We start from the raw sequence: 24,983 nt of genomic DNA, 5'->3' as shown, positions 1-24,983 counted from the left end.
GTGGAGTTCCAGTTGAATTTTAATTGGCCTTAACTTTGTAAAAGGCTCTGTGGTTGAGCAGGAAACACCTTTGATTGGAGGTCCCTGTGCAGCCCTGGCTCTGCAGGGAGCAGGGTGAATTTGGGGAGATCAGAAATGCCCAGAGCTGCCCCCAGAGCCCACAGGCTGAGGATTAATCACTGCTGCTAACGAGGAAATGTTTGGGTACAGCTGCACAGCCTGCTCTGCTTGTCATCTGTATCATACCACACCACTCGGTTTGCACACAGCAGGGAAAAAAAAAAAAAGACTGATTGTCAATTTATTGGGCTTTTCAACTCACATTCATTGCTGGAAAAATATTAACTCTCCTAATTAGCTGGGGATAAAAACCTGTTGGCAGAGACCTTCTTGCTGGCCTGGGGAGTTCAACAGAACTTTGCAGTTCCTCCTTTTCTCTGTCTCCTTTTTGTGAACTGTCAGAATTTCCCCTCACCCCTCTGTGATCGTCTCTTTTATGGTTTATATCGATTCCTTTTAATGGTTGGCTATATTTAACTCCCTTTGATAAAGTGTTTCTTCAGTGGGGGTGAGATGAGTTAAATGTTGAGGATTTATGACCTTGTTCATTTTTTTTTTATCAGTTCTTTGGGAAGATTTATGAAGTATTTTGTCATCTCTGAAATGCTTTTGATTGTTGATGGTGGAAACTTCTCAGGCCACTGGATCTTGACTGTCCATAAGGTGTTTTTTGCCCCTCTTATCTAACAGCAGCAAAATGGGTTCAGAAGTTCATCTGTGCTTTATTCCTGGTACAAAAAGGAGGAACTGCTTAATATAGGGATCTCATGAAAATATGGTAGTGTATTAAAATATGGTTTAGGTACATAAACAATAACACAAGTTATTAAACGTTAATATGCATAAAACTCTAATTGCAGCGCGTACTTACATACTGATATACAGATATATAAAATCCTCACCTCCTGTTTATATAAGTAGTTACGTCTTTGATTCTCTTTGAAACTTTATAGGTTCAAACCCAGCTCTCAGTCCTTCCAACTCTGATTTGCTGCTGCTGGAATTTGCAGCATCACTTTTATTTCAGTATTAGACATTTTGTTTCCTACATGGCTTTGGGCTTTTGCACCTTGAAAATGCTGACTGTTTTCCACTTCAGACTTTAACTGGTGAGACTTGAGGTGTCCAAATAATGTTAAAAACAAAGCACTGGCTTGGAAGATGGAGGGAGACAGCCTGAACTTGTGCACCTTCTGTGCTTGTGACTCTGTGTTTACTCTGTGAGTAAATGATGGCAGCTTACTCAGCACAGCCAGCTCCCAGTTTTCTCCTGGTTGTACCATTTTCTGGCAACCAGTCACAAAAATCAGCAGAGCTCTGGTGACATGCTGAACTGCTGGGGACATGGAGACAGGAGATGTGCAAAGGTTCAGGGAGGCTTAAGTCACCATTTCTCAGAGACTGTTCATTTAGGAATCAAGCTCTTACACTGAACAGTGAAATCCTGCTCTTTGTCAGCAAGGCTTTCTCCCTGAAGGCTGGCAGAGGCACCTTCACCCTGCTGTGGTGGCTTTTTGACCCTGTTAATTATAAATTAGGATCTCAAATGCTTCTGACCTGGACCTGGAACCTCCAAAAATGTCTGAGGGACATTTTGAGTTCCAACACCACCCTGGAAATGGATGATCTTCAAGGTCCCCTTCCAAAAATCTTCCTCCTTCTCCTTCCCCTTCCCCAAACCACTCTATAATTCCATGATTCTCTGATCTCAAGCACTTGTATGAACATCTCTCACTTACAAAAGCAGGCAGTGAAGTGAAAACCGCTTACGTGTGTGCTTATAATAAATTTTTCTCTGCCTATTTTAAGCAGAGTATTTGAAAAAAAAAAGAAATCCCATAACTCGCAAAACTTCCTGCTTTTTATCCAACATTTTCTGGTGCAAAAGGTTAAAGGCAAAGCATATTATTGTTTTCACCTTCACTGGACACGTTTGCAAACAATCACATATGTTTAGGGGATTTTGGTGCCAGCTGTAGTTGTACCAAACGATACAATATTTCATAAATAAGCTGTCACTTATTCAGCATCTTTATTTAGAGGTGCTAAACAAGAGACTTCTTCTCCCTGCCTGGTGGAACGCACATGGAGAGAAAAATGTGAGCAGTGCAACCCATGGAATCATTTCACTTCTCAGGGCTGGTTACAAATTAAGTCCTACAGTCAAACACTCGAGCTCAGGGACACCTCCTGCTCTTTAAAAGAGACCTGTGTGCATTTCTCAGGGTCAAATGAGCCCTGACTGGGGGTTAAAGTGATCCAGCAGCAGCTGGAATGAGTCACTTAGAGGTCGGCATTTGCTCACTCTGGGATTGCACTTCTGAGTATGACTTGGTAAAAACAAGTTTATAAATATAAATATAAATATAAATATAAATATAAATATAAATATAAATATAAATATAAATATAAATATAAATATAAATATACATATAAATATAAATATAAATATAAATATAAATATAAATATAAATATAAATATAAATATCTTATCCAGTGATGTTTTTACAGTATCACAGCTACCACAGCTGATAATCAGGTATGTGCAGAATTTTTGTCCCATACTATTCTATATATCTTCATAGAACAACCTGCTTGGCATAGGATTAACAAAATAAAAAATCGGTGGTTTATAAATTGAAAAATATTAAAATCAATCAAAGCATGAATGTAGGAAAAATCAACTGTGTTAATTCTGCTCAGCATTGGGCTTCATATTTCCACAACTTGAATTCTGGAGGAATTTATGTTCAGCCTGTTTTTTCTGTTAATTACTTATTGCATTTAACATGAGAGCTCCTCATGAGTCAATTGCTCGCAGGGTTTCATGCAATATAAACACAATTCCAGTGATGGAATTGGTAAACACTGTGCCACACTTTTTAGCCTTTCCTTCCATCTCCACAGCCTTGAATTCCTCTTCTCACACACACGAGGCTCTCCAAGTCCCTCTTCTGCTGGAAAGCCTCTGCATCCTGCACTGTGGAACAATTAAGTGCTGGATTGTTAGAGAAGAGCTTTCCTCACTGTCACTATTTTCAAAATTATTGTGCATAGCATTCAGTGGAACAAAAGCACCTCCAGCCTTGATTTAAAGCTGGAATTAGAACAATTCCATGCTGTCTAAATGGAATTTGTCTTGAAATGCAATATGGGAGGAAAGCAATATTTTTCCTTAGTGGTGGCAAACCAGGGAAGAAAGATCACTTATTCAAAAAGCAATTTTATTCTTTCTGCTTACAGAAGATATATTTTGGCCATGTCCTTTGTGCTACAGAATCATTATTGGGTTTATTTCTTTTGAAATTAGAAGTTGAGAGCAAACAAGTTGTACTCTCTCAGCAGGGTTTAGAACAGTGAAGAGGTGTAAACACGTGTTGAGTTCTGAGCATTATTCATAATTAGAATATGATGAGAAAAATTAGTGAGCACCCAGATGGAAAGTAAATGTTTCAATACTTCTCCATGACACACAGTGCAGAATTATTGATTTATTTATTTTTCACTTGAGAATTCAGTATTTGGGTTTGGTGTAGTTGGTGTAATTAACTCAGATCCTTCTGAGATCATGTCTCTCTTGGGTTGGATGGAATTAGAGATGCCAGCTGTGCTTTCGTGCTCATTTGCACATGCACAGCCCCCACAGTGTTGTTCCCAGGGACAACAGCCTGATGGGGCTTTCATGGATGGACTGGTGTCTTGGTTTGAAAAGACAGGAGTCTGTGAAGGAAGGCAAAAGCCTCCTGTGAAATGGAAAAGGTAAACCCCCTCCCTCCGAATTACCACCATTTCAAAATTAAAAGGCTCTCAGGCAAAGATATGGCAATGGGAATAACAGTTCTTTACTAGGAGAAAAACTAAATAACAATAATAAAAAATGTAATCAGTACAAACAAAACTGATGGAGTCAGAAACCTGACACCCTGAGGAGTCAGGGTGTTGGTGATAATCCAGTGAAATGGTGGCTGCTCCTCCTGCAGTGGCAGATGAAATGCTGCTGGAGCGGGGATCTGTAGAAGGGTGGAGTTTTCTCTGAAGGTCTGGTGATGGAGGAGTTGGGCCCGGTCTTCCTTTGGGGATCCCGCACAGAAGAAGCTGCTCCTCTGGGAATCCAGCAAAGAGGCTGCTCTGGTGTCCCAAAAAGTGTTGATTTTATGCAGGTAGGAATGCTTGGCTCCTCCCTCTGGGTGGAGCATCTCACCATGGGCTGATGGAACTTTCCCAGTCATGCAGTGAGTCATTAATGGCCATTAACAGAAGATATCTCCCCAGAGGGAGACATTGTTCTTGGAAGAGATAAGAAAACTGCCCAACCTCCAACAGATGGCAAAAGAATCCATGCTTATCTTACAAGCCAGGACTACTGGGGAGATGAGTCAGCCTTTTTTTTGTGGCTGTCATTCCCCAGGATTAACAGCCCAATCCTCCAGCCTTTGTTGTGTTTAGGGATTTTGGGGGAATCTGAGGCAGCATCCTACTAAAAATCCTAATTCCCTTTAATTCAGTGCTGAACACCTTTTGTGGTTCAAATTACAGAGATTTCACTGGAGGCAACTGCGTGAATAATAACTAAGGAAGAAAAAGTTGTAAACGCTCCCCAATATTTACCTTTATGGAAAAGAAAGGGTTTTGAACGTCATAAAAGTGGGAAAACTCATACATTTCCTGTCTCTGGGGATCTAAGGGATCCAAATGTGGCCCAGTCCATTTACTTTAAAAAATCAACATCTTTGCCACGATTTCTGTCTCTACAATAGAATTATGTCTGTTACTTTTGGTCCATGTTGCGATTTTAAGGTTTAAAAGATCACCCAAAAAATCAAATATTACATCCTTCAGAAAAGAATCTTCAATTAAAGCATCTATTCCAAATAATTTCCCTCATCTTCTTGTGAATGGAAGGGATCATGTTGTTTTCCACACAGGACTGATAACACTTCTGTTAAAAATAAGTCTTAAATCTGCTGCCAGTTTATTTATACACCGTTCATAAGACCCATTTGCACCAGACTGAAGTTTCCTTTATTATCAATTATTTTTCATCCCCAAGGTATTCAGAAACATTAGCTGGGTCCCTTGATGCCTCAAACACAGATGGTCCTGCCAAAACCCCACATCTTACATGGTGTGGTTGTTTTTCCAGCCATTGGGTACATTTATTTTTCCTGTAGCACTCTCTCACTTTTCATTTTCTCCTTTTGGAATGTGGACCATGGAGCTGATCATAACAAACCCATATCACTACTGCCATTGTAAAATCACCTTTTTGCTGCTTCTCTCCATGGAAACACAAAGATATTATAATTTTAACATGTTTTTTGATGAGCTTTGTGACTTCTGTGACTTTGAGACTGTTTGCACAAGCTCTGCCAGTGTCTGTTCCTGAGGTCTAAGTTTTCCTGGCAGAATAATGCAAGTTTTTCTCCTACAACTTTGCTTTTTCCACCTTTACCTGCAGAATTCCTCAATATGTTCAGCTCAACAGGCAAATCAGGTGGCTTTGTCTAACTGCTCAGTCCTCCACATTATTTGCTGCTCATTGTGCCCTCCACAAATTTCATAAATAGTAATTTTATATCTCCACATCACTGAGAGCTGATCCGGCAGAAAAATGTCTTGTATGAAGAGCCTGAATTGCAATGATTCATTTGTAACGCACCTTTGTTATTTCCCTCTGCTGATTTTCCAGCTTTTACACTCCAGGGTTTTGTCCTGAAATCAGTGCTGGAATGTAAATTGCACTTCACAAGCGAAGGTTGATTTTATTTCAGTCCAAATCCATCATTTATATACCCACTAAATTCTACCAGGGCACCATCTGGTGAGGAGACAACGGGGTTGAATTACACATAATGCAATTATGGTGTGAAAACACAGCCGTCTCTGCTATTCATTAGATTGTGTTCCTAAAATACTTAGTAAAGATTAGAATGTAAACTAATAATACTTTTCATTAGGCCCATAAAAAATCTCTCTGCAGATTTCACAGTGTGTGCTTCTCTTAAAAATGTGAGGCAGTGCTCATTGAAGGCATAAAAGATGGACCAAAAGGGACTTTTCAGCATCACTCCTGAAATGCTTGACCTTCCTCCTACTCTCTTTGTGGGTTTTAATTTTAATCCATTAATTTTAATTATGTGTCTGCTGGGCATCATCCCTGACAGGTGACACTACATCAAAATAGAGGTGGAGTTATTTTCTACAAAAGTGGCAAAGCTTGAAGTTCATCATGAAAAGGAGCTGGTGGAAGCTGGTGTTGATGAAAACATTTTGGGCTTCACGGGGATTTTTCTGGGTGCTGGAATTTGCAGCATCATGTTCTGCCTCATGTCCCTCAGTAATCAAACAATTACTGTACCCAGATATCCCTGCAGTTTATACTGGGTACAATTTCATCTTGCTATTTATGTTTTAAAACAAGACCTGAGAGAGTTTTCTGTTGTTATTCCAAATAGATTTTTCCCATGTTGTATCAGACTGGAATCTATATTTCCAGGGGATTTTCTGTAACTTGCTTGGAGCCACCTGGACTGGTGGAAAATATTTGTTTTGAACTGGATGAGGTTTAAGGTCCCTTCAATCCAAACCATTCCATAGTTGTATTTCCACATATTTATTTAATTTGAGCACAGCTTTTTAAGGGGCAAACAGATGAAGAAGAAAAAAATATGAGATTAAGAGAGAAGCTGAAAATCCAACATATTTATAGAATTGTTTTTTCTATGCATGCACAAGTATTTGTAGATATTTACCTCTACCTGAACCTGATAAAGAAGTCCTACATTCACCCCACATATTTATTCAAACCTCTAATTTCTTTATATATATTTAAATACATAAAATATTTACGTATATAAGTGCACATATTTTATTAGGCTTATGCGAAGAACTCATAAGTTATGTTCTCTGAATCAGATTTTAAATGCATTTTGTGCATAAATAACACAGCTCTGAGTATTTAATGGGAAGCATCATGGTCAATATCCATCCTGGAATTTTCATTCCTGATGGAACAGATTTGGGGACTGTGCACATCCCTTTAAGTTTTTATGTATCAGGTTATGACTGAGTTTCTGATAAAAAATCTGTTATGTTCTCCTTGTTCCTGACTTCTACTGAGAGCAAAATCTTTGAACTAAAGGACAAATAAGGAGAAAGAATATTGGGATGGGATTTTTGGTGGTTTGTTAGCTAATGAATCCTTTTAAATCAAATTAAAGTTCACTTGGAGGTCCCTGATTTTAATATTATTTTATAAGAGGTGGATATGTTGAGAAAAACAAGAATAGTGGTGATTTTTCTTCATGTGACAGAGTATCCACACAATATAGGAAGCTTTCTTGGAAATAATAATACAATTTTTCTACTAAGTACAGGAAGTGTTGAATCCATGACCAATTTCTTTCTTCTCTAGGAAGGGTGAAAGCCTGAGCAGGATTTTTTTCATACTGCAGTGATGGTGATTTTTCTGCTTTAATGGACTCGCAGAAGATCCTAAGATGGCAAAAGAAACAATGCTTTGAGTAAATGCTATAAAATCCTGACCTGAAAAGAGCAGTGCTCTCTTTAGTAAGAAGAAATTTGATTTTTCAAAATACAGATGTCTCATTTTGGTAGATTTTACCTGACAATATCTATCAAATAGAAAGTGGTTCTTGATTTGAAGGAATTACCTCTCAGAGCCACAAGTTTAGGTCATTGAAATTGCTTTAGTCTGTGGAATTCATTTCCAACAGCTGAGCCCTCAGCTCACTGAATCTCTTGTTGCTGCTGAGGTTAATTTATCAGAAGACAAAAATAGATGTGAAGTTTCACCCAGAAAAGCCTGTGTTTGTTTAAATTCTGCTAAGGTTTTTTTAGTCATAAATATTGCTGGCCTCTAAATGAGTTGTGTGGGAGTAGGATTCCTATGTGTCCATATTGCCTGCAGGATAATTGAAGTTGATGTATTTTTTCAACTTCATATCACCAAATGCAAATGAAAGATGCATGGTAGAATTTGTTAACTTGGCTACAAACAGGACTGCTTTTCTTCGTGTTTTGGGGCTTTTTTTCCCCCTCAAGCTTGTGAATGTAGAAGTTGAAAGGTCGGCATGGAAATTCTTGTCTTGTTGGTATGAAGTTATTTTTCAGCTTCAGATGGGGATGTTGTAATGCACAGCCTGTTTGGGTGCATGAGGATCAGACCTATAAACCCTACCCTTTTTTTTTTTTTTTTTTTTTTTTTTTGTTTCCTTGGACAAATAAAAGCAAAAATCCATCTTTTCTGTGCAGCTTTACTTGGAGGGACCATTTATGTTTGCAGGGATAAGTTGTTCACTACCTGAGTTTCAAGTAAGGCTGTTAATCTGTGACAGAGGGGTGCCCTCAGCCACCTTTTTTTTTTTAAGATTAGTGAACCAAAAACTTGCCAATCTTTAAGAGAACAGCATCACAAAAATTCTCTGCTGGCCTGGGAACAACACCATACATTGCTGGCACAGCTGCAGAAGATTTTCACACTGCTCCCCTGACTCATCCCGTCCCTCTGCATTTCCCTGCGTGCAGGATTCGTTCCTCAGGAACTGGAGGGGTGATTTTTCACTCAGTCTTTCAGGAAATGGCTTTACCTAGCAACAGTAAATAAGCCAGATGATGAACAAAGCTAAAGTTACTGCACAGGTTCATCACTGCTTCCGTGCTTCTTAACAGAGTGTGATGGGCTGAGCTGAGAATATATTTACTTAATGTGAGCTGGAAGTCAACTCAGATACAAATCTTGAGATCCTAAGTACAGCTTGATCCCTTATGAGCTGCAGAGTTTTGATAGCTGATTCACGGTTTAGACTATTTAGCATCAGCAAAAGCCTAATATTTGCAGTGGAGCTGACAGGGAAAGGCTCTAACTAGGGATTTCAGCAACTTGGTATTTAAATGTTTGGTACCTGCAGGTACCAAAGCCTGAGGCAAGAAAAAGAATTCATCACAGCATTCGTTTTGGAGCCCATTTCATATTCAATCACAGCGTGCATTGTCATTTATGGAAAAATCAAGAGATTTCAAAATATATATTTTGGGATTTGCTTGGGGAAGCTGTTAAAAATAACTGCATTACGGGAATGTGAAAGGAGAAAAACAAGGCCTTTTTTTCCAGGGTGGGTAGCCTGCTCAAATAGGGGCTGACAAGAGGAAAGCCAGTGTGTGCTCAGGTAGGCAAGAGGCCGCTGGCAGCTGGGCTGGATGAGGAATTGTGTGTCCAGCAGGAGCAGGGCAGGGATTGTCCCTCTGGGCTGGCTCGGAGAGGCCCCTCCAGGGCTGTGCCCAGTTCTGGTCCTGCAGGAGAGACCTGGAGGGGCTGGAGCGTGTCCAGGGCAGGGAACAGAGCTGGGAAGGGGCTGGAGAGTTCCTGAGGGAGCTGGGAAGGGGCTGGAGAGTTCCTGAGGGAGCTGGGAAGGGGCTGGAGAGTTCCTGAGGGAGCTGGGAAGGGAATGGAGAGTTCCTGAGGGAGCTGGGAAGGGAATGGAGAGTTCCTGAGGGAGCTGGGAAGGGGCTGAGCCTGGAGCAAAGGAGGCTCAGGGGGACCTTGTGGCTCTCACAGCTCCTGCCAGGAGGGGACAGCCGGGGGGTCGGGCTCTGCTGCAGGAACAGGGACAGGAGGAGAGGGAACGGCCTCAGGCTGGGCCAGGGCAGGCTCAGCTGGGACAGCAGCAGGAATTTCCCCATGGAAAGGGTGCTCAGGCCCTGGCAGGGGCTGCCCAGGGAGCTTTGCAGTGCCCATCCCTGCAGGTGTCCCCTGGAGGTGGCACTGAGTGCTCTGGGCTGGGGACAAGGAGGGGACTGGGCACAGCTTGGCCTCAGTGACCTTGGAGCAATTTTCCAACCTAAATCATTCTGTGATCCCAGGAAGGTGTTGGGTACCAGGTACCTTGTGAAGGAGACTTCTCAGCTCTGTGGTTACATTCTGGCATTTTAAAAGTTTTCAGGAGCTGCTCAGCACAGACCCTCACAGACAGCAGCTGGCCTGGCACCAGGCTTGTTTGAGTTCCAGAAGCTGCAAGCTGTGTTCTGGTGCCAAAGAAGTTTGAAATCCAGAAAGCTCCAAAGCATTCTGAGGCCTTTGTGTAACCTCTAGCTCCAAATGATTATGGAAATATGAGAGAAAAAGCTGGAGGGTCAGCAGAGACAGAAAACTTAGTAAGCAGCAGCTCAATGAATCAAGTTGGGGAGTGGAAAAATGGATCATTTGGAGATGAAGGGAGCACCTTGTCAGAAAGGAAAAGGAGAATAAACTATTGGGAAAACAAATGTCTTTTGCAGAGAGATGGCAGCAGGGCTTGGAAGGGGCACAAGTGAAGCAACCTCCAGCCACTAACAACAGGCCTGAGAGGAGCTGTGGTTTCACAGCAGATTCTGGATCCTGATAATTTAAATGGATGAATCCTGGAGCTTTTCCAACGACTTGCATCCCTTAGAGTGACAATCCTTTCTTTGGTTTTGTAAATTCTTCAGGGGGAGGTTGGTGCAATTATTTTATCCAGCAGTCATGTAAGCCCTCAGGGTGGGATTTCCCTCACTTAACTTCAGACAGATCCCAAGCAGACATCAGCAGCTGTACAATTCACCTGGGACTCTGTGCACTCAGTGCAGACAGCTGCAGCTTTCCTGGGAGGGATTCTGCTGTTTTAAATCTATTTTAAATGTCTACCTGAGGAGGAGATGAGTGATGCTGAAGCCCTTTCCTGTCTAAACCCACCTACACCGTTCACTGCCTGCTGTTTAGTGCCTCATGCATATTGAAAATTGTTGTTTGCCATTTCTCCTGCTTTAGTGAAAGCTTTCAATGAGTTGTCTCAGGAACAGGGATTGTTCTGGAGAATTTCTTGGCTGTTCTCTCAGGCAGAAGTATTCTCACAGCAGTTTGTACAGCCTTCAAGTTTGGAGAAGGTAAAAGAGGGGGAGAGAGTGAGTGAAGGGGATTAAATTCATTATCTAGTAAACAGAAATATGTGTTAAATGTTTCCTGTGGATAACAATAATTTATTCAGTACAAAACTTCAGAAGCTAATTAGAATCACAGTTTTACAGTGCAAGCTTCCAGCAGCATTATTTTTTTCCCAGAAGGTAGGAATATCAGAGTACTTTTAGGCAGGGAAGAAGTTGCTTGAACTTGGAATTATATGGGATCTTTGCTGACATGGAGAGACTGGCAAAGTCAAGATGTGCAGGCAGGACTTGAGATCTTCCAGCAAAGAACTTCCACTCAAAGCAAAGTTTCCTTGGCTTGGAGATCAGAACTGGTGGCCCAGAGTTTATGCAGCAGGTTGAGGTGTGGGAAATGGATTGCAGAGAGAAAAATGATTTGTAGAGGAAATTTGTAGACAAAATGGATTTGTATTTGTAATGTAAAAATACATTAATTATTATCACAACAGTGTTAGTGATAGTACCTTGTGTGGGAACCCAGGATATTGGGAATATTTCTCTGTCTGCTCTGGGCTGTCTTGACCCCCAGGGCAGCTTTTTGCCCCTCATTCATGGAGGAAACTCCCAAAGCCTCAAGGTAAACCAGAAACCACCAAAGTGTGAAATGGATTGTAGAGATTGTAGAGAGTAGTGGAGTGTGTCATATGGGTGAGAAATTTAGGTTTTAGGATTTTTAGTATGTTATAGATGGGTTCAAAATGGAGGATACAGGGTGTTGTCTCAAGTTCCTCTCTTCTTTCGTCTTCCTCCTCTTTCTTCTTGGGTTTGGGTGGTATCTTGTAATTGGGTAGAAAAATCCTCTTTGTGGATCTTTATGGGTCAGTTATTGGGTTAGAAAGGAAAATAATTAAGCTGTCACTTTTAATTGAGTAGCTTAGTTTTTGATTAGGTTTAAAAAGCCTTGTAACACAAGGTTTTTGGCCATTTTTGTGCTGTTTTTCCTGCATGCAGAGTCTGGTGCAGACAGTGTGATGAAGTTTTGATAAAATAACAATAAACAGAAGCTGAAGACTGAAAAATCCAAATTGTCTCTGTTTCCTGACACAGAACTGCTCCAGGAGGGTCTCCCCTGCCAGGGGAGCCCCCAGGGAGTTCCCAAGTTGGGACCTGCAAACTCACAACCTTGTATACTTCACAAACACAACAAATAATAAACAAAACCATCAAAGATGTTTTTTCTATCCAAGAGAGAGGGGGAAATGTGGGAAATGGATTTGTAGGGAATTCTTCAAGCCAGACAGAAGACTCACACAGTGAGCACCTGTGTGCAAACCCTGAGATAAGAAATGCTGACTTAGAAATGCCATGGAATTGAACAGACATTGTTGAGAGAGAAATACAAGTTTCAAAGGATGGCCTTGTAAATAAGACTGGATTCTTTGGAGAAATAGAACTATGAAAGATGCATTGCAGTGGGACCCATGAGGGGTAATTTTAATTATTGGCTTTAAGGCATTGACAGCATGGGGTGACTAAAGCTGATAGGCCAAGAAACACTTAGAGTGTATTGTAATTAATAAATAATTGGATTCTGATTGTGATGGCATGAATTATAGCATCTGTATTGTCTGACCCTTCTCATGAGACAGAAAATGGAATAAAAGTTCTAGAAATGCCTCTCAGTTGCCCCATCTCTGGGTCAGGAAAGAGTATTGTCTGACACTGAGGTGCTTTGCTGGGTCTCTCAATCCAATATTCCCAAAGTGGAAGCTCGGGATGCACTGCCCAGCTTTTCTTTGGGTTTGTTTTTATGGACAGAGATAAAAGATGTCACACATTTTCATGGAAAAAGTTGGAAAAAGCCTCTAAGGACATCAAGTCCTGTTAAGCCAGGACCATTGTGTTCCCCCTAAACCACATCCCCGAGTGCCACAACCACACAACTTCTGAACTCTTCCATATCACACCCACTGCTAATTCCTCTGAAAGAACAAAGGCAACTCGGGTTTTCTAAAAGTCCTTAAAAAGCAAAATAAAATCCCAAAAGTTCCTTCCAGAACTTCAAGCCTTACAAAGATTAAAACATGATTATAACTATCCTCTTTGAGATGTTAAGGACAAGAAATAACACAGCAATAAAAAGGACTGGAAATTAAATAACCTAAACAAGCTGGGTTAATTTGTGGTCCTGCAGAACTGTGTTGTCTTAATAAAATATCTTAGCTCTCTTAATAAAATATCTGCTTAACAAGATAAAAAATTGGACCCTTCAGAGAGTTTTCTTTTTTTTTTTTTTTATTGTATAATCTTTAAAATGAATGTTGGCACATAGACATATTCAACATATGGTCACTGTGGAAAAATGCTGAGATGCAATTTGGGAAAATTTGGAAAAATCTCAGCCTTAAGACTGAGATTGCAAAACCTGGAACAACCTTTTCTTTTAAAATTAATCTTTGTGACCAGAGGTGGAAGCCCTGTTTTATGAATGTGCACTCACACCCAGTGTCTTCCAAAGAGCCAGTTGAAATCTTTAAAATCTTTAAATCTGGTTTTAATAAAGGCAGGTCAGAGTAGCAAGAGGCAGAGCATGAAGCTTCTGGGGTGAAAGGTGGAAAAATTAAAAAAATGAATGCTTAAAAAATTAAGAGAGAGAACTTTTTAATTTCTGTGCAGTGGGGAAATGTTAAAACCTTGGAGAGAAACCAAGAATTTTCCAATGTGTAATTAAAAAAAACCCAAATTCTAACCCTTCAAAATTCAGTAGCATGATAGACTGACCAGGCCTTAGGCAGGGCTTAATTTTTTTAAATTGCAAAAGCTTCTTTACAATTACCAGGTTTGAATAGGCTTACCTATTCAATTTTGAGAGGACAATGTTATTCTGGAGGTGATTTGGAGCAATTTTGGGTTTTATTTAAGGAAAAAAGGGAGAAAATATTTTAAAATGCAAGTGAAACTACCTTGAACAGGGAGAATCTGGCAATTTTGAAAAATATACTGAGTGAGACATTGTGGTGAAGTCTTATTATTTGGACTGTGGGATTTGCTACCAAATTTACTACGTTTCCTTTATTAGGAAAATCCCCTGAATTATTAACACAACTGAGGGATCTTCAGGATAATGAACCAAGTATATTATGAGAAGCTTTATGCTTGCTTATTGCTTGTCTTTGATTATTTATCAATTTGCAGCCCATGGTAATTCACAATTAATCTGCCAACCATTAATGTGAATTATTGCTAAAATTTTGTCTGTTTGCTGCATTTCCTTGCAATATGAAAGAGAATATTGAACAGTCAATTGCCCAATATGTGCTTTTACTATGCACATAACAAGAAAAAAACATAAGCATAGAACTTGTGGATTTGGTTTAAGATCTGTCCTGAGTATTGTTTTTATTTTATGAGCCTTAAGGGAAAATCTGTTCACAAATTGCCCTGCTAGAAGAAAGGGGAAATGGAAAAAACAATTAATTCCTTCATGTACAAACCAGCCAAAGGGAAGATGTCATAAAATCACAGAATCATTGTTAGGAAATGTGGTAAAGCTCAGTGTTATCCTTCCTTTATATTAATTAACTTATTTTTTAGATGTTAAAAAGATGAGTATCCACACAAATCTCTGTCATTTAGTTATTTAAATAACCAAGAAAATCACAGAGTCGTTGGGAAATGTGGTAAAGCTCAGTCTTTTCCTTCCTTTATATTAATTAACTGACTTTTTTTAGGTGTTAAAAAGATGAGTATCCACACAAATCTCTGTCATTTAGTTATTTAAATAACCAGGTTTTATATTCTTGACTCAATATACCTCCTTTTCTACTTGCATGCTTTACAGTTTAAAATGTTTTTTTCCTCTGCTTTTTCAAATCTTGAAATTTTGGGCAAAATTGAGGAACTTTATTATACTGCTGATATCAAACTTCATGTTAAGTTATTGAAAGGTATTTTTGTTTTACTCCAATCCCATTAAGACAAATGGAATTTAACAAGATTCATAATTACATCCTGGCCTGACACTGAAGTGTAAAAATTATTTCATTGAATTAAAAATTTTACACATCTTACATTGTTTATTTGATTAAAGTTTAAAAGAACAAACTTCTATTCCACTAACTGTGCAAAATTCCTTCCAGAACCTGGACATGAAAGCTCCCAATATATGTCATTGTCAAGCATAACTCACTAATTACTAATCAACTTCATTAGGTAGCAGCTGCCATAGAGGGAGGGAGAGGAGGAAAATGCAGCTTTGTGGGCTAAATCAAAATAAAAGAGGGTTGTGTGTGTCCATTGCATGGTCAAAATACATCCCTATTTTCAATTAGGAGCAACTGTGGCTCCAAAAGTCTGCTTTGCAACAGTAAATTAAATTTAAACCCCCAGATGTGGAATTTTCACATTCCTGCAACGCTGCACAATTTACTCTGCACAGGTAGCTTGTCTTAGGTATTTAAAAATAGACTTCATGTGTTTTAATTAAAAATTAGTGCGTAATAAATTCTGCAACTCTTTGGCACAAAGGCCATGACACGTTAGCAGGAATTTTCAAATGAAAACTGCATTCCCAGCACCTTCTGGTAGGTCCTTTCATCACTTGGTCAGCTGCTCTGTCTCTTGATTCCAACAACAACAACATCCAGCTCAGTGAGAAGGAAATTAAATTTCAAATATTGAGTCCCTATAGAGAACGTCTCCTCGTGCCTCCCTTAATCAAAATATGCTCCACTTCAGAGAGGAAATTAAATCAAGGTGGCCAAATTCCCTCTCCTCTGTCTCCCCCCATGAACAAGTCAGCCAGAACTGCACTGATTTATTGAGGAAAAGAGTGATTTCTAAGGGGTAAAAAGTGCATTTGGAACAAACCACAATGTCCTTGCAAAGCAGAGCAGAAGACAATTTCCATTCCTGCTCCAGTTTAGTAGAAAATTGCTTTGCAATATAACCAAAGGCGCCATAAATGTCCCATGTGGAGGAGGATGAACAGTCCTGCTCTGGGATGAGAATCCAGCCAGGTGAGCTGACAGGTGTGGCAGGGAATGGGGGGAAGGACACAGACTCCAGTTTGTTTTCTGGCACTTGCTGAGCTCAATTTGGGAAGTATGAGGTGCTTGGAATATCCCTGCTCTTGGAGGGGAGCGTGGACTCTCAGGATCTCCTGAGGGAGCCAATTCCCACTCACAGGGAGGTCCCGGGAGAAGTCAGAAAGGCTGGGAGCCAGGAAAATAACCAAAAAAATTGCAAGGATGACCCTTATTCAGCTGGCAACTAGGAAAATAACAAAAAAAAAATCCAGGGATGACCCATATCCAGCTGGGAACCAGGAAAATAACCAAAAAAAATCCAGGGATGACTCTTATCCAGCTGGTAACCAGGAAAATAACAAAAAAAATTCCAGGGATGACTCTTATCCAGTTGGGAACCAATAAAATAACCAAACTAATTCCAGGGATGACTCTTATCCAACTGGGAACCAGGAAAATAACAAAAAAAAATCCAGGGATGACTCTTATCCAGTTGGGAACCAATAAAATAACCAAAATAATTCCAGGGATGACTCTTATCCAACTGGGAACTAGGAAAATAACCAAAAAAATTCCAGGGATGACCCTTATCCAGCTGGGAACCAGGAAAATAACCAAAAAAATCCAGGGATGACTCTTATCCAGTTGGAAACCAATAAAATAACCAAAAAAAATCCAGGGATGACCCTTATCCAGTTGGGAACTAGGAAAATAACCAACAAATTCCAGGGATGACCCTTATCCAGGTGCTAGACCTTTCTCAAATGTTTTATCACAAGCTGATGGCCACCAGCTGTGTATTTGTTGGTTTTTTCCCCTTTTACAGTTTCCATGAAAAATCTCCAACACTTGGAGCAAGGTTTTCAACTCATTTTGTGAGAGAAGACTCAGGTAGGAAAATAAAGTTCAGAAAACAAAAGGGATTTTTTGGTGTTTAATAGGAAGGTGTGTAGTGGGGGGGAAAAAATGTTTAATTTCTTGTAGGGGAATGAAACACCCAAATTCTGCTCATTTCACAGATGCCATCTGTGCCTCCAGAGTCCAGCCCTTAACATTTTAATTTAAAAACCAGTCTGCAGTTAAAACATCTCAAAATCTATGTAGGTTTTCCACCAACCCATTAAGGAAAAATTAGTTTGAAAACTGTAGCACCTTTTGTCTGGGTTCTATGCAAAACCATCCTCCAAACTAAATATAGCATTTTTTTTCTTCCCCAGCAGAGAGGAAAACAAAGAGACCTATGTCTGTGCATAGGATTAGAAGACTGGAGACAGGATTTATTTCAAAAATAACCAGCCCCTGGGCTGAGAGCTGATCACTGAATTCCTGCTACTCTGTTCAGCTGATTCAACAGAGCACGAGCTGGAAAAGGCAATGAGCAGACACCAGACTAAAGTCTAACAATTAAAACACCTCCTAATGAAGCAGCAGTGCGGCATATGCCTCCCTGTCAAAAACAAATGGTTTAACAAACACTACCTTGGATAATTTATGCTGTTCTGAGGGTGACTCACAGAAAGTTGGTGATTCAATGACCTATCTGGGTCTTGCTATTGTTAGATTGCCAGCTCCAGCTCCTTTTAAGTGCCACTCCAACAATGTGACTGATTAGGAGAGCGAAGCCTTATCAAAACGAAGCTATAAAAGGACTTACTTTGCATGTTTGTTTGGAAATGCTAAATCCTAAATCCGGGCCTTATCTCAGCACCGAGGTGTCCAATCAAATGATGTTTTACCCAGTAGCAAACAAAGTGACCTTTACCCTCACCACTGCACACTCTACATGAATCCCCAAAATCTACAGAACTGCATTTGGAGGCATTCTTTCCTAGGGGAAACGTAGCAATTTAGCAGTTCTATGCAGAGATAATTCTTCAGATAAATTTGTATCCAGAAAGTTTTAATTAGAATACTGTCAGCTGGTTCACCTGTTCCTGCTCAGTTCACATTCATGATCAGTCCATGCTTCTTTCTTAGCCCCATCTATCATCACTGAGATAATTTCATTTTTGGAGACTTCAGTCTTGAATTTCTCTCTGAATCATTAAATCACAGAATGGTTTGTGTTGCAAGGGAATTCAAAGCTCATCAAATTCCAACTCCTGCCATGGCAGGGACACCTCCCACTGTCCCAGGCTGCTCCAGCCCCAGTGTCCAGCCTGGCCTTGGGCACTGCCAGGGATCCAGGGGCAGCCACAGCTGCTCTGGGAATTCCATCCCAGCCCCTGCCCACCCTGCCAGGGAACAATTCCTAATTCCCTGCCCTACCCTCTGGCACTTTGAAGCCATTCCCCCTTGTCCACTCCATTCCTTGAAAATAGTTTCTTTCCATGTTTAATTTCATGTAGGGGAATGAAACACCCAAATTCTGCTCATTTCACAGCTGGTTGAGGAAACTCAAATTACCTTTCCTTTCCTGCCTGCAATGCACATGTAAGAGAAAAGGAGACCAGCAGGTGCATATCAAATTTATTGTTTCTTGGTATCCCAGGCAGGACAATATTTTCTTCTCTGGCAAGGCCTGACTGGACTCTTTCTAAAATTGGCAGCTATCACTGACTTGAATGGGTTTAAAATTCAAGCCCAAGATGTCTCTTTATGTAAATAAGCAACATATTTTATATTCTCAGCCAGTATCCTCTAGCACAGTCTGAATATGTTTGTGAACAACCCATCATTACATCTTAAAAAAAACCCCAAAAAACTCAACATTTGTTTGTTTGTGTAACATTTGTTTTAACTCTGTGAATTGTTTATGCTTGGTGGGAAATGATCACAAAAATCTTAATGATTTGGGATTATTTTGGGGACATCTATGGCAGTGCTGACTCTTGATTCTCTACTGGCACACAAGAATCACTCTGAGTTTCTGTGCTCACTAAAACTGGGCTGCAATTATTAACCTCGATCTGGAATCTGAGGCTGGTGTTTGAAAGCAGCAGAATTTCCAGGGCTGTCATTACAGGCATGTGAGTCACATCCCATCTTTGAAGTTTTTGGGTTGTGCCACTTGCTGTGGGTAACATTCACAGGCAGCTTTGCCACAGAATGCTAATTGCTGCATGGTGCTCTCCAGGAGCCAAATTTTTGTGCAAATATTCACTACCTAAGCCTTGCAGAACATTTCTTGTGAGTAAATATGTTGTAGTCCTCAGAGGGGCAGGGAGGAGAGAGTGAGAGAAAAGAAAATCTCTCTTCTCTTCCCCTGCAAAGAGCAGGAACAGTTTTCCCTCCTCTCACAGATTTGTGTGAAGTGTTTCCTTTGTTTCCTGGGCTGTGTAACACGGATTATTTTCCCTGTTTCTGTCCACTTGAGCCTGGTTTTGTCCTTGTTTTATAGGGGAGATAACTGAGGGAAGAAGGGGATTGCACAGAAACCCTGCAGCAGCTCTGGCACAGATTAATTCCGACCAGGAGCACTCACCATTGCACTGCCCCTTGCCACACCTCTGTATTTAACTTTCTTCCTGCCAAAATGTTTCTGTTCAATGGTTTTAACATGGAGGTTTGCACCATTTTATAAGAAATGCCTGTTAAGCAAACACTCGTGGATCTAAATGTCAGAAGGAAAAAGAATAAATTCACATTTGGCTGCTGAAACACCTCTATGATTAATTGAAAGAGAATCTCAGAATTTGTCAGTGAAACTGTATCAGGTACAAAAAGCACTTTGAATACCTGGCCCAACATAGGAGGAGAGATTTTATGTTTTCATCCTAGGTCTCGAGAGGCATTTCTGTTCCTTTTATTCTGGTTAGAGATACAGAAAATTACAGAGAAAATTTCAAGCCCTTCTCTGTCTGGAACTGGAGCTGCTCACACTACTCCATGCAGTACAAACATGGGAAGATCACTGGAATAAGTGAGTTGACACGACTGATTCCTCATATTCTTAAAGACAAGTGTGCTCTGATGCTCTCAGTGCAACACGTGAAGGTCAGAGTGGGAAAACAGAGTTTCACAAAAGTGAATTTTTGTTTCCTTGCTCTGAGTTTAACAGGCTGAAAACGAGCAAAGCCACAAGGCAGAGATGCTGGGCCAGGCTTTGCTGTATCTATCCATGTATCTATGCCAAGCACAGAAAAATGCCAAGGACTTGTTAAGTGATGTATTTTGAGTGATCAGCCACACGGGTTTTGCAGTCACGCACCTCCTACAAGTGCCAGTGATCCAGCAGCTCTCTAGCACGCAGGCATCTCATTACAATGGAGAAATCTCCTCAGATTTGCCAGATTTGTCAGATTTTCCACTCAGTGTAGGCCCTTTGTTCACTGCTGTGTGCTGGACTTCATGTGCTCTATCCTGTCCTCTTCCCAAATCAACCAAATCCTTGTTTTCCTGATGTTGAGTGAGTTGTAAAATGTGGCCTCGGCTACAGCTTGAGTGGTTTTATTTTGCTTCTTTTGTTGCTGAGGGCTTTCCTGCTCTGAAAACACATTCATATTATCATGGATGGTATGAATATATATATATAAGTATCTTATATATCTTATAGATAGCTTGATTCTAAGATAGAAACCAGACAGAAGTTATCCACCACTCATTAATCTATAACTTTCATTCAAATATGAAGGTTTGCTTCTCATGTGTTTCCCAATATTTTGCAGTGAGTCTGCTGCAGAAAATATTTTTTTTATATTCTCATGGATTTTTTTTTTATATTAACATGGATATATTTTTTATATTATCTTTTTATATTATCATGGATAGTATAGATATATATCTTATATAGCTCATAGATAGTTTGATTCTAAAACAGAAACCAGGTAGAAGCTATCCATCACTTATTAATCTATCACTTTCATTCAAATATGAAGATTTATTCTCACATGCTTTCCAATCTTTTGCAGTGGGTCTGCTGCAGAAAATGCCAGCTCTAAGAGTGGCAACAAGAAAAAAAAAAGGTGAATTTTTCCTTGTAAAGAATAATTTCATAGGTCTGTGTCACCTGACTGCAGGCCTCATTTGAAATCAGGATTATGATAACAAGGACAGTGGTAAATCACTATAAGAAATGTTTCTGCTGTTTGGTAGTGTTCTGAGACGAAGGGAAATCATAATTTTGCCCTTTCACTGAAATCCAGAGAAGACTGTTAGAAAAAGGGTTCTGTTACAATCTGTTTTGAACATTGAAGGCACAGCAGCCAAAGCCCATGGGATGACATTTGCTGTTGTGTAAAGTACAAGTACAATGTCTCCTCCCCAGTTACCCTCCAGGCTTACATGCTCCAGGAGTACACAGGATTTTCACAGTGAGTTGCACAACAGTGGATTTCAGCCAAAAAGTAAATGATAGCAACTGAAGCAGCATCTGTAAAGCCCTACCTGAGTAATTCATGACAATGTCATTTTTTTCCCCCCCTGCTTCAAACACCAGACTTGTTGATCTGCAGAATATTGCAAATGCTGCCACGGATTTTGGAGGAATCTGTCCTCCTGCAATGCTGAGAAAAAGGCATGATCTTATTATTTGATGTAGAGACAGATATGAGGTTGGACTTGCTGACCTTGGAGATCTTTTTCAACCTAAATGATTCTGTGAAAAGGGTAGGAGTCAGTCATCCTAGAGACAGAATCTTGCATTTCACTGCTGCCCCTCATCCTTCTCCTGTATTTGGACTCTGTGGGGCACAAGCACCACCTCAGCTCTTGCTGATGGCACTTCTAAATCCTTCCCACCCAGTAAATCCAGGGCAAGAGTTTGAAATGAATTTGTGACAGCAGCTAATGTCACAGTCCTCTAAAGTACAACATTAAGTAAGTGGATTTCAAGCAGGTGGCTTAAATGCTTTGGTGGGGACCATGATGAAAGGAAATGCCTTGGCAGATCTGCAGGGCTGTCCCCATGACTGACATCCTCAGGTATTACTGGTGCTACAGCTGGGACTAGAATTTCACATCTTAATCCATGTTTGACTAATTTTGCAGTTCTGAGGGTTTGGCAGTGATGAGCAGAGTGTGAGCAGACACAGAGGGAGAATCAGCTCCTGATGCACACTGATCCTGGCCACGCGTGGGGTGGGTTGGAAAGGGCATCTTTGCAAGGTGACAATTCTCTGGCAGACAAAATTGAGAGCTGAGCATTGAATGAGAATGGGGAGAGCCTGAAGAGAAGTTTTTTCTCTTTTTGTAAAGGGTTACCCAGGAGAGCTGTTACTTCTCCCTGTGCACGTCACAGAATTAGCACCGTGGTGTGGTCAGATCAATAAATCTTGTGTAATATTAGGCTGCTAAAAATTATCCTTGTCATACCTGCTGCCTGTTTAGGCAGAGGAGAAAGGAAAACCCCTCCAAGTATTTATTTGTCCCAGCTTTCATGTGTAAAGCATTGACAATGCTCAGAGTGCTCCAAAGGCTGTTTTTCCTGCTGGAAAGAGACTTTCACACAACTGCCATGAGCCCCACACATAAACCAAGCAGAAAGGCAACAACTCCATCCTCAGTCAGGATTTTGCAGGGTGGGCTGGGCCAGAGACCAAATTAGAGCAGTCAAAAATCACAGAGCAACCTTCTGGGTCATTGTCCTTCTCTTTGTTGGTGGAATGAAATAGGGATCCCCTGGGGATGAAAGGAATACCTGCCCAGGCAATTATCATCACCCATGCACACACAAAGGCTTAATTGGAATTACACAGAAAACAGAAGCTCTGTTGTTTCCTTGCACACAAGGACTAATTTTGCAACCTCAGTACTTTCCTCACTGCCTTCCAAAACATGAATATATTATTTTTTTTATTGCTTGAATGTCTAAGAAGAATTAAATATCAAGGGTTACAGGCAGCAGTCTGTGAGTTGTAACAACTGATTTTGTGGCTGATTTAATCATGTCAAAGTTGGAGCCTGATGTCTTATTTTGAGTATGGAGGAAGACACAGGGAAAAAAAGTGACTGAGAGATAGATATGAGTACCTGAAGTAAATTGTGTTATCTCAATGAGATAAAATTGCTGGTAAATATGGAATCCTGAAAGGCTGACAAGCAGCAAACTTAGGAAACATGAGAGGCACTAGGAAAGCAACCTCTCTCTCATTAATCTGGTACTGATGTTTTTCTCACATTACCCATTTGAGCACTATGCAACGAAGCTAGAGTTGCTTCCTACTCCAGAAAAAATAATCTTCTATAAAACTTGCTGTTACTTTAATATTTTCCTATTAAAGTGGCATAAAATGCTGTTCTATCATTTTAAGGGAATGAATGGATGCTGGCCCAGTTTATTATCAATTCTTGTCACCAACTGTTTCTGCAAGCTGCAGGAAAAGGAAATGATAATTTGCAAAGCTCTCTGATCTAATGAGAGCCTGTAAAATATGCTTTGGGATGAACCCTGCCCTTCAGATCCCCAGGGTGGTCATGGAATAATCACTTTACATTTGGACAAAACCTGGAAATTCACCGTCTCACATCTCTGAAAGGCCCGTGGAAAAGAGGGATTTGTGTTTTGTCTTTTGCCAAGTCCCTCCTGTGGTGCCAACATCCCAGCACAGCTCACAAGTGTAGTCCCCTAAAAGAGAAAAATAGATTTCAGCAATGACAATGTGTATTTTGCAGAGGGCACATCTGAGTTACTGTGTGAGCAAAAGACCTCAAAATAGAATGTAACCCAAATTTAGGATTAATACTGTTTCAAACCCCCATCCTGGTATCCTCTTCCCTGCCACAAAATCCACTGTTACCTTCCTAGTGATCTGGATCTAAAACTGCTTTCAAATCAGGCTCAAAGCAGAATGGATTTTAAGGTATTTGCAGGCTTCATTTTTTTGATTAAAATTCTGGCCCACATTACTCCAAATTCTCCTGTGTTGTAATTTGTCCCAGGCATTCCTGTAGCTTTAACTTCATCTGTCAGAGACTGATTTTTCATGCAGGGATTCATCCAGACATGGTGTAATAGCCTTGTCCACATTCTAGGCCTAGATTTATTATTTAGTTTTCATTCGATTTTTTTCCTATTTTCTCCTTAAGACTCAGTGAATTGAAGAAATTGCACTATGCAAATACTTTTTGAGAGTGTCAGCTCTATTTTTTCCACTTGCTGGAGTAAAAATATTGCTGTCATTTTTCTTTACTTGCAATTTCATGAAGACCAATATTTAATTTTAGGATATTAAACCACCAAGAGCTTTCATTTTTGAGTAAATAAAATCCCTCTTCATGTAAAACACAGCCATTTTTAGGACTTTTCTGAAGCCTGGTTTTGGTTTTGTGGAGGCGGGGGGGGGAGTTAGTTTTATTTTTTAATTTTTCTTTCTCATTTGCTTCTCTAATCCACAATGATTTTCTAGGAACAAACAAAAATCCTTTCAACCACTTCTAATCAGTCCCAAATGTATCTCCCATCCTTGTTGCCAAGGACTGTATTCCCTGCTGGACTGTCTGGAATCTGCAGCAGGCACTGCAATTTTTGTAAGAACCACTTTTTAAGCACTATGGAGTAGAATCAAAGCTGGTTCTGTTCTCTCCCAAACAATTCCTGCTGAAGCTGCTCCATTCCCAACAGGAGGTGTGGGAGATGAAGGAGAAATGTCTCATCTGACCCATGGGGACCTGGGCAAGCTCCAGCAGTGTCCCACGGGAACCTCGGGAGGTTTAACAGCCCCAAGGGCTGGTGCTGCCCTGGGATCCACCCAGGCTGGGATGAGCAGATGGAGCAGCCCTGGGAGAAGGATTTGGGGGTGAGAGCTGGAGCTGCCCCAGCCCAGAACCCCCCAGTGAGGGGGGGATTGTGCCCCTGAGCCCCCCAGATGAGATCCCACCTGCAGAGCCGCCCCAGCCCTGTCCCAGCCCAGGAGGAGCTGGAGCTGCTGCAGAGAGCCCAGAGGAGGCTCTAGGATGAGCAGAGGGATGGAGCAGCTCTGCTGGCAGGAAAGGCTGGCACAGCTGGGATTGTTCACCTGCACAGGAGAAGCTTTGGGCTGAGCTCAGGGTGGCCTGGCAGGGTCTGGAGGAGCCCCAGGAAAGCTGGAGAGAGACAATTTCCAGGGCATGGAGGGA

This window comes from Lonchura striata, chromosome 2 (genome assembly GCF_046129695.1).
Source record: "Lonchura striata isolate bLonStr1 chromosome 2, bLonStr1.mat, whole genome shotgun sequence".
Lineage (NCBI taxonomy): Eukaryota > Metazoa > Chordata > Aves > Passeriformes > Estrildidae > Lonchura > Lonchura striata.
The sequence above is the reverse complement of the archived record's forward strand: the minus strand, read 5'-3'. Positions refer to the sequence as shown.